The following is a 10642-nucleotide window of genomic DNA, read 5'->3' as shown; positions in this document are numbered from 1 at the left end:
ACATTGAGTTTCAGAAACACCAGACATAACACACCATCCACCATATCAGGAACCGACACTCCTATCTAGATGGTTGTGCTTCGAGAGACGAAGACACAATAGGGATGTATTTAGTAGCTTTGGTAGACTCAGATTGTGGTGAAGACATGGTTGATTCTAAGGTGTGAGAAATATTTATGGGTATGTCTTTAGTAGATTTGAGGTATTTAGAGAGAAAAGAGGGACCGATTACAATAAGGTGTGAGAAATATTTATGGGTAGTCGGGTCGGTTTAAGAGGTATGAGAAGAAGCCGAGGTAATTAATGATGTGGCACACTAGTAGTTCAAAATGCATATGAGTGTAAGAGTAACTACTAACCTGAGTCATGAGAACCAAGTTCCTTGACAAATTTTGTAAATACGAGCATCATCCTTCCAAAAAATTTCAATGTCAATAGCCACTTGTTTGTCTTGTAGTTGCCATGCATGTTTACCTGTAATGGTATAGAATTGAGTTAGAAGTTGCCAAAAAATACTTTTTAGTAATTTACCTTACCCTCCTTTCATAGCCAATCATAAAATGACCATGTTCTCTGCTATATTAAGGGCACTTGTATTGACACATAACAGTTGCACACAATTAAAGAATACACCAAAGTCTTCCATCGTTGCTTGATGCACAACAGTTGGGTACAACAGGAGATAACTACCACATATTCAGCTTCGGTAGTAGAGAGGGCCACATAATTTTATTTCTTTGTACCCCATGAAATCAAGCAAGATCCCAAAATGTATGCTATGCCATATGTACTCTTTCTATCCACCAGATAACCAACATAATCAACATCATCATACCCAATCAAGTCAAAATTATGTCCTGAGGGATAATAGAGGACCAGGTCCTGCGTTCCTTAGAGATACCTCAGAATTGTTTTGAGAGCTTTCACATGAGATTCTTTAGGACTTGATGGGAATCTTAGCATACAACTCAACACTAAACACAATGTTAGGTCTACTGGTTTTTAGGTAAAAGAGAGATCCAATAATACTCCTATACATAGTTTCATTTACAGGGAACCAGGTTCGTCCATGTCTAGACGAGTGGCAGTAGTAGCAATGAGAGTATCAATAGTCTTTGTGCTTTCCATCTCAAAACTTTTCAGAGGCTCCTTAATATATTTCTCATCACTTACCATCGTTCCCTTAGAGGTTTGCTTCACTTGTAGCCTTAGGAAGAAGTTCAGTTCCCTCATCATACTCATCTCAAACTCGTTTCTCATAAGCTTTGCAAACACCTCACATATGGAATCATCTGTTGTACCAAAAATGATGTCATCAACATAGATCTGCACAATCAGCAGGTTCCTCCCTCGTTTCTTCAAAAATAGGGTGTTGTCGATTTTTTCTCTTGTAAAGCCATTTTAAAGAAGGAACTTGGACAACCTTTTATACCATGCACGAGGGGCATGTTTCAGCCCATATAATGCCTTGTCAAGTTTGAATACATGTTCAGGATGCTAATGACACTCAAAACCAGGTGGTTGTTTGACGAAGACTTCTTCCTTTAAATATCCATTCAGAAATGCACTTTTGACATCCATTTGAATCAGTTTGAATTCCATATGAGGTGCAAAGGCAATGAGGATTATGATGGCTTCCATTCGAGCAACTGGGACAAAAGTCTCATCATAGTTGATCCTTTTTGCTAGATTGTAGCCTTGCACTACTAACCTGACATTGTTTCTTGTTGTATTTCCAAACTCATCAAGCATAATCAAGTCAGGATCTTTCAATACTTTCTTGATGTTTCTCGCCTCAATTTGAGACAAGGAAGTTGAGAAAGCAAACATGTTTCTTGTCTTTGATCTAGTCTGCATTCCTGAATCCAGATGAGTGATGACATTTAGGAAATGATGTGAGATTTTGTGCTTCCAGTTAGACACATGAGTCTCAGGGTGAGAACGACCAGGTTCCGCCGTGTGAGACCCATCATTGGCATCCATGGAAGTGTGAGTACCACTTCTCTGCTCAGAATCAGGTGTGCCTTGAACATCATCAACAACTCTATTTTTTTGCTTTAGTTGTTGTGATAGAGGGACCAGGTTCTTCCGAATCAGTTGGAGGTCCAATTGCATATTCTTCACTAGACTCCTAGCCCTGACTCATTAGATTTGCCTTCCCGTTTTCCATATCAATGACTTCTCCATGAACCTTTGAATACTCTCCATCTTGATCATTCTTATCATGTGAATCTTTGAATAGTCATTAACAATAACTAAGATGTACTTCTTTCCTCATGTGTTGGGCATCCTCATAGGTCCACATAGATCCATATGAAGAAGATCCAGTGGCCTTGAGGTGCTCATTTCCTTCTTTGGCTTGAATGAGGACCTGACTTGCTTCCTTTTCACACATGCATCACACACCTTGTGATCTTTGAACTTTGATTTCGGCAACCCACGAACCAGGTCCTTCTTAATCAGCTTATTCAACAGAGTGAAGGTTGCATGTCCCAATTTTCTATGTCATAGTTCAGCATCATCATCAACGGTACTCAGACATGTAACATCACCACCATCAGAGATTCAAAGTCTGCCATAAATATTTTTGAACCTTTTGCAATAAGAACCACTTCACCAGTTACAATATTGGTGGCAGAGCAAGATTTTGACAAAAACTCCACTTTGTTTTCTTTGTCGCAAATTTGAGAGACATTGAACATGATATACTTCAAGCCATTCACATATACACATTCTCAATTGAGTGAAAGAGTGTTTTCCCAATATTTCCAATTCCCAGAATGTATCCTTTTTTTAAAGGATACACTCCCACCTTGCAGGGCCTTGAGTGAAAGGAAGTCATATATTTAGAGCAACCACTATCTATGCACCATTTTTGACTGCTTCCTTTCACTACTGCATGCACAAGGGAATCAGAGATTAGTCGTATGAACCCAAATAAGTTTGGGTCCCTTGTAATGAGGGAAGAAACGAATCAAATTTCTTTTTGTCCATACAGGCATCACACATTTCTTTTTTCGAGAATCAGGTTCCTTAGCAGTAGAAACTTTTTCGACAAAAACTTTATTTTTCTGTTGGGACTGAAACTTTGATTTACATGAATCTTTGTAATTTCTTTTTGTCCATACAAACATCGGGTGTTTTCCTTGTGGAACTCGATTCCTTACATGTCCCCTCCATTAATTTTATACATGTAAGTGATTATATCAGAGGACCATATCCGCTTCAGAGATTTATCTAGATCATTTTTACCCTATTTAAATCTTCTTGAAGTTGTATACTCTTATCAAGTTTCACATCAAGACTCAATTTTATATTTTTGAGTTTATTTTCAAGTTTAAGGTGTGCCTCACTTGCCACTTCCTTTCTTTTAGAGGAGTTCATGCATTTTTCCATTGAAGTTTTTAAGAAAATATTTTCTTTCTCTGTTTCCTCCACTGTTTCCTTCAAATCTACAACTACAAGCACCAAATCATCTCTCTCTTGTTCTAACTCTCTGATTTCCTCGGTTAAATATTTTTATCACTAATGAGGTTGTGGTAAACATTAATTAAAATATTAGCCAAAGATACCAGCTTCTTTGTAGAATAAGACTTCAAATTTCTTTGAACGTCCAGAAAGCTTACCTCATCGTCATCATCTTCTTCATCCTCATCAGATTTTGCCATCAATGCAAATATGGAATCATATTTTGTAGCTTTGCTTTCAATGGCCATAATGGAGGTTTCTGCATGTTCATCATCACCCTCAGATTCACTAGAGGAATCTCCCAGGCATCCACACCTTGCTTTACAATATTATCAGTGACATCTCTTCTCTTGAACTTTCTGTCGGGGACCTGGTTCCTCTTAACCATCTTGACAACATTGTGTTTGTAATGGTGTCGGTTGTGGAGAGGACAATCTTTGATGAAATGTCTTGTCTTTCCGCACTTGTGATATCAATCATATCCTTTAGTGTTTCTGCTATAGCTACCCTTCTTGGGAATGCCTCTATTTATACGAACCATTTTCCAAAATCTTGGTGGTCTGTAGGTTGATTGACCTTCTTCAAAGTTTGATGGAGCATCCATTTAGATCCTTCCTAGGTGTTAGCCTAATAGAAAGAACCTGCTCCGATACTAATTGATGTAAATTTAGGGTCCACCAAACTGTATAGAGAACTTGATTCTCTATCAGTTCCCACAGAACACACACACACACACACAACGGTAAGTAAATAACACAATAATATTTTACGTGAAAAACTTCCAGCTCACGGGATTAAAAACCATGACCTACACTCGTAGGATTTCAACTTCATTAACCGAGCAACTTTAGATTATAACCTATTGTAACCTAGGAATTAAAATCTTAAACTCTCACCTACTTGCAATAACTATATTGCAAGCCTCTTTGCAATAACTCTATTACAAAGCAACAAATCTTGACTAACTCTAGTCAAGAAACTAAACCAAATAGTGGTTTAAATCTGTCCTACAAAGACACTTCTTGAAAGTTGTGTAGGATTACAAATGAAGAACAAATAAAAAAGACTCAACAAGCCTAAGGACTTAAGATATCTTCAATCTTTGGATCTGGTCCTTGAGATTGCAGCTACTTTGTTCTTTAGAGAGACGATGGCTAGTACTTGAGAGAGAAAATTAATTTTTTGGGTTTTTAAGTGTTAGGCCAATGAAATCCCTTGCTTCATATTGATAACATGTGTGTGAGGTCATTGGGATGATGTAAGCAAACATCCGGTACAAGGCATGCTCCATAAAGTGACTGATGCACTGTTGCGTGTGCAGTGCAACAGTGCAATGACTTTAACAGTTGTAAGGAGTTGACATGTATTGTGACCGGAGGAACTGATCTCTATTTGTTCCCTCTACAGTTCCCTTTGTTGTTTCCTTAACTTATTTCATTGAGAGTTGAACTAGACATCTGACTAGTTACTCTGAACGCAAAGGAACTAATTGTTTTAGGTTCCTTATCTGGTTCTCTCATGAAATTTGTCAAATTATCAAAACAAAAGACACATAACTTATCAAGATCCGCAATTGAGAACGATTGAGATATTAGGAAAAATAATTGAAGTTGTCGTATTGATGATCAAATTTTTAATTCTACATTCCTATCGTGAACTTACTAAAAAATGTGGAAATAGTTGTTACATTTTTATATAATTTTCATATATTTAATTACATTAATTATTATGAATTTAATATTTTTGATATCTGAGTCAATAGAAAATTAATTATAACTTTATTAAATAAATATAACTTATAAGTTTCAATTATAACTAAAAAATGATGAAACTATTTACAATTAATATGAATAAAATATTATATAGAATTTAAACAACTATAATCTTGTAACAGAGAAAAATTAATAATTATAGACAATTAAATAATTTATTAATTTTCAAATATATAATTAAAATATAAACAATACTCTTTAATAATAGATCATTTATTGTACAATCTGATCTTTTTATAACAATCATCTTTAGACCATCATTTCACTGTAACAAATAAGTTTTCTTTCTATTGATCTTTATTTTATATTTTAAATATCTATAACAATCTTTTCCTATATTATCAACATCCGTCATTATAATAGTACACTTATATAAAACTACCTCCTTATAACATCATTGGCTAAATATCTCTATATTTATTATTCTATATGTTTATTATTTTATTAAAAAATAATATATTTATATTGGTTGGAGACAGACCTTTAATAAATTTTGAAAATTTAGTGGAAAAATTGGGAACATATAAAAACTCTATTAACTGGGGAAAAACTTTGAAAAATATAAAAGTAGAAACTTTTTATATTCTAATATTATTTCACACATTCCACCTTATTGATATTGTGTTAGCTTTTTAAAATTTTAATTAATGAAATTTGAATATCATTTGAAATTACAAAAAACAAATTATTTTATTATCTTTTATGACATAAATAAATTTAAAAAATGAGTTTTTTATATATATTTTAATCAGAAACAAAATAAAATTTAGATGCTAAATGTTATATAGGTCTATAACAATCAATCTCTATAAAAGGCAACAAATTGTTAGGGGTCGTTTGATATGATCGATAAACAAAAATAATTCTGAAATAAAAATTTAGTACCGCCATATCCCTTTTTTTATTACTAATTCTGGAATATGTTATCCCAAGATTAAAAATGTCGGGATAACTTATACCCGCCAGATGGTAGAATAGTAATCCCAAGATAAGTGATCTAATGATAAAGTAGTAAAATTGACAATCCGAGGATTAATACAAATATCAAACAGTCAATAAGAAATAATACTAGGATAATTAATCCCCGCATAACTGATCACATTATAACTTATCTTCAAACCAAACGATCCCTTATAAATGTGTAAGTATTGTAACTAATTCTAAAAAAATATATTCTATTTATACTTTAAATGAAATTTTTATTACAATTTAATTTTTTCCTACAATCTAAACTCAAAACATTATATACACAATAGCTTAGTTCCCATTTTGTTTATTTGTTGTTTTGTTAGCAAAATTTTATTATTACTACATTAGTTTTGTTTACATAATAGCATGTAGGTACTCATTTGTGTGCAAAAGTATATGAAAAATTAAAGACAAAGTTACAAATAAAAAAGATAAACAAAAAAAGAAGAAAAAGATTAAAGCCCAAATCTCTCAATTCCTTAAGACCTAAAATATTTAGACTCCAAACTAGGGGTGGCAACTGGGTCGGGCCCGGTCTTAAGTGGGCTTCGCGGGGCCTGGTCTTAAGTGGGCTTCGCGGGTCCGGTCCTAAGTGGGCCGGTCCTAAACGGTCCTGGGTTTCGCGGGCTTATTGCTGGAACCGGCTTGGAACCGGGACCACGAACTAACGAGCCCGGGTTTAGTGGGCCGGTCCCGGGCCGAAACGGGCCCAACAGAAACTTTCTATTTTTAATTTTTTTTATAGAAGTTAGAGAAAAAAATAGTAATAAAGATATATAAGCTATATTCGATTTATATACTATATATACATCTTAATATATATATATATACTATATTATATATACATAGTATACATCTTAAAATATACTATATATACATCTTAAGATATACTATATATATATATAGTATAGTAGATCTTAAGATATATATACATCTTAAGATATATAAGCTATATATATATAGTAAGATGTATATATAGTATATCTTAAGATGTATACTATCGAATATGACTTATAAACTATGTATATATATTATAGTATATTATAGTATATATATACATTTTAAGATATATATATATAGTTATATATATATATATAGTTATATAGTTATATACACACTATACTATACATACATAGTATATTCGATATACTATAGTATATATACGTATATATATAAGCTTATATATATATATATATACTATACTATACTATATATACATCTTAAGATATATAAGCTATATTCGATTTATATACTATATATATATATATATATATATATATATATACACATACACACACAGTATACTATATATACATAGTATATAAGTCATATTCTATAGTATACATCTTAAAATATATATATAATATATATAGTAAGATGTATATATATTATAGTATAGTATAGTATATACTATATATACAGCTTAAGATATATAAGCTGTATTCGATATATATATATATATATATATATATATATATATATATATAAGCTTATATGTATACTAAACTATACTATAATATATATACATCTTACTATATATAAACTATATTCGATTTATATACTATATATACATCTTAAGATATACTATATATACGTGTATATCTACTATATATATATCTAGTATACTATGTATATATATTATATCTTAAGATGTATATGTAGTATAGTATATATAGTATATCTTAAGATGTATATATAGTAGAATATATATAGTATATCTTAAGATGTATATATAGTATATCGAATATAGTTTATATATCTTATGAGATGTATATATAGTATAGACTATAGTATAGTATAAATATAAGCTTATATGTATACTAAACTATACTATAATATATATACATCTTACTATATATAAGCTATATTCGATTTATATACTATATATATACATCTTAAGATATACTATATATGATGGGGTATTTATAGTTGAATATAGGGAAAAAATATAATTATAAAAAGTTTGGGATTAAAACAAAGTTGAGGGGTTAAATGGTTATTTCATAAATAGCCAACGGCTATTTTTGACAGTCCAGCGTTTTTTTTTTAAAAAATAAAAATTAAAAAAAAAAAAAATAGCCGTTGGGCCCGCTAAGGGGACAGGGCCGGTTCCGGTCCGGTCCGGTCCGGTCCCGGGCCCTGACGGGCCACGGGTCCCGGACCTGACGGGCCCAATCATAGGACCGGCCCACAAGACCGGACCAGACCCACTAAAACCGGATCAAACGGTCCTAGCCTGTTTAGTCGTTTGGCCCGTCTGGCCCGCGGTCCCGGGCCTGGACCGGCCCACTTGCCAGGCCTACTCCAAACCCATTCCCCCCAAAAACTATCCGCACATCTCCCCCAATCTTCCCCGCTCAAACCAATTATCCCTAAAACCCTCGTCCTCTTGCTCTTAGAAAATATAAATCGTCAAGGTATCCCTAGTCTTTCTTCTGTTTCTCTTCTTAATTATTTCGATTGTTATCATTGCTTTCTTAGGATTCTTGATCGAGAATAGTTCTTTTTAGTTTCATCATTACAGTATGGCGTTGAAATGGCAATCCCGACTTTAGTTATATTGATAAGTGCCAAGAATTTAAAAGAATAATAGATTGCCAAATTCAAAGCAATAAATTAGGAATCTCTCCAATTATTATGAATGGAGGACCATTTTCGTATATTTTAATTTCTATATTTGCTATTTGTTTAAATTAGTTTGTTGTATGAAACGGGAATTAGTAGTTGGATCTTGCTTTCTGTAGTACTAAGCCAGAACAAGCCTTTTTCTATCATTTCTTGTATATTTTTTATTCTTCATTACCTCCATTTGCAGATTGGGTATCTTAAATGGCTTTTTGGATTGTACCCAAATTGCAGTTATATGCACACACAAAAAACTATACTAATAAATCTTTTCTATTAGAGTAGGTATTGTTCACAGCTGTAGTGGTTAATATCTATGTGAATAATTGTAGAGAGCAAATGAGTTGGTGAGGCACATTATTCACCCAAACTTGATGATCAGTTGAGTGGATATAGGGGTGAGTATATGCATTCATTTGATGTGCAACTTACTAAATAAATGGTCATACGGAAATGCATCTTAGCTTTCTATATATTTTTGTACTTGCTGTGGCAGCTAGCAATGATGCAAATAGGTGAAGAAGAGTTGGTTGTTAAGATATTACCATTCCATTATTTCTAAAACTTCAATGCAACAATTAGGATAAATCCATAACTTCTAAATACTTCTAGACGCTATCCAATGAATTTGCTGAGATGGTGGAAAAACTTGTCAAATAAACAGTATAAATACTCCAACAGCTTATAAGGGTGAAATTATGGGATGCATTAGCACAATCATTTTTAAGCTAAGTAAACTTGAATTTGTCTTTTCAGGTACTTGTGTTATGGGCATCAATGTAGAAACAAACAAGTGTAATAACCATGAGGTATGTATGATACTTCACTCTTTCTCAAAACAAAGTCAGTTGGTTATACTACCTAGTGAAGGATGGAGTGTTTACAAAATTCTTGTTAAAATCTGTAGGATTTCTAGGATTTTTGTTGTTATGAAACGGGTGTTATGTTGAACTGGTTTAGCTTATGCTCATTTCTTGAGCCGAGAAATATGAGAATATAATTTTTTGGTAGTTATGGACTTAAGGATTTACAAGACTTCAGACTTGGAAACGCTTAGTTATCAGATACTAAGAAGTTATGAGGTTGGTACGTAGTATTTTCTTAGTGTTGTGCTTCAAAATAAGGCTTATGTTTTGAACGGTTTGTAATCTTTTGGTATATACATTGCACTAATAATCTTAAGGTTTTATATATTCAACTAGTTAACGTACTAAACTTATGGTGTTGATTTCATTTTTGTATATACAGGACTCCTTCATAGTTGTAGAAACAGAAGGTGGCAGTGCTATAAGATCTTATTTATTGTCCCTTCTTCTTCTTGATATCCACAAGAACAACAATTATCGGAACCTGGTATTAGAAAAGCATTGGAGCACTTCTGAGTTTTCACTTCTCTTCACTATTCACTGATGGTTACCATCACTATCCAGTCTCACATTAGCTAGTTTGTTTTAAAACTTTATTATTCATGTTGTAAAAGAGTTATATCTGTATGAAATTATTCTTTCTCTTGTAAAAAAATATTGAATATTACAACATTTTAGTATTCTAATTTATCTTGAATGATATTGTTGAACCTTTAATTATGTATTTTTACTAATGTATATCATTTATTAAAAACAATTGAAAATATTTTGCTAAAATATGGATTGTTAGCTACAATATATAAATTCTTGTGCCTAAAGCTGATCGTGGCAAATTTGTCAATTTATTGTTACGAAATTATGGAATTCATAGCTAAAAGTATGATTTCTTAGCTACGATATAAAAATTATGGTGGCAAATACTTTAATGTGTTGCTATGAACT

General features: G+C 32.4%; 2 long non-coding RNA genes across 2 annotated transcripts; one reads left to right on the top strand and one right to left on the bottom strand.

The window, feature by feature from the left end:
- The first annotated feature begins 8536 nt into the window (after positions 1 to 8536).
- On the top strand, positions 8537 to 10198 carry LOC104120895 (uncharacterized). The gene is made up of 3 exons (XR_691757.4): positions 8537 to 8626; positions 9591 to 9643; positions 10083 to 10198. It is a non-coding gene; the product is annotated as an uncharacterized lncRNA (long non-coding RNA).
- LOC108942934 (uncharacterized) lies at positions 9578 to 10128 on the bottom strand. Its single transcript, XR_011410146.1, has 2 exons — positions 10086 to 10128; positions 9578 to 9655 (listed from the first exon to the last, which is right to left on the bottom strand). It is a non-coding gene; the product is annotated as an uncharacterized lncRNA (long non-coding RNA).
- Positions 10199 to 10642: the final 444 nt, after the last annotated feature.

This window comes from Nicotiana tomentosiformis, chromosome 8, assembly GCF_000390325.3.
Source record: "Nicotiana tomentosiformis chromosome 8, ASM39032v3, whole genome shotgun sequence".
NCBI lineage: Eukaryota > Viridiplantae > Streptophyta > Magnoliopsida > Solanales > Solanaceae > Nicotiana > Nicotiana tomentosiformis.
The sequence above is the reverse complement of the archived record's forward strand: the minus strand, read 5'-3'. Positions and strand labels throughout refer to the sequence as shown.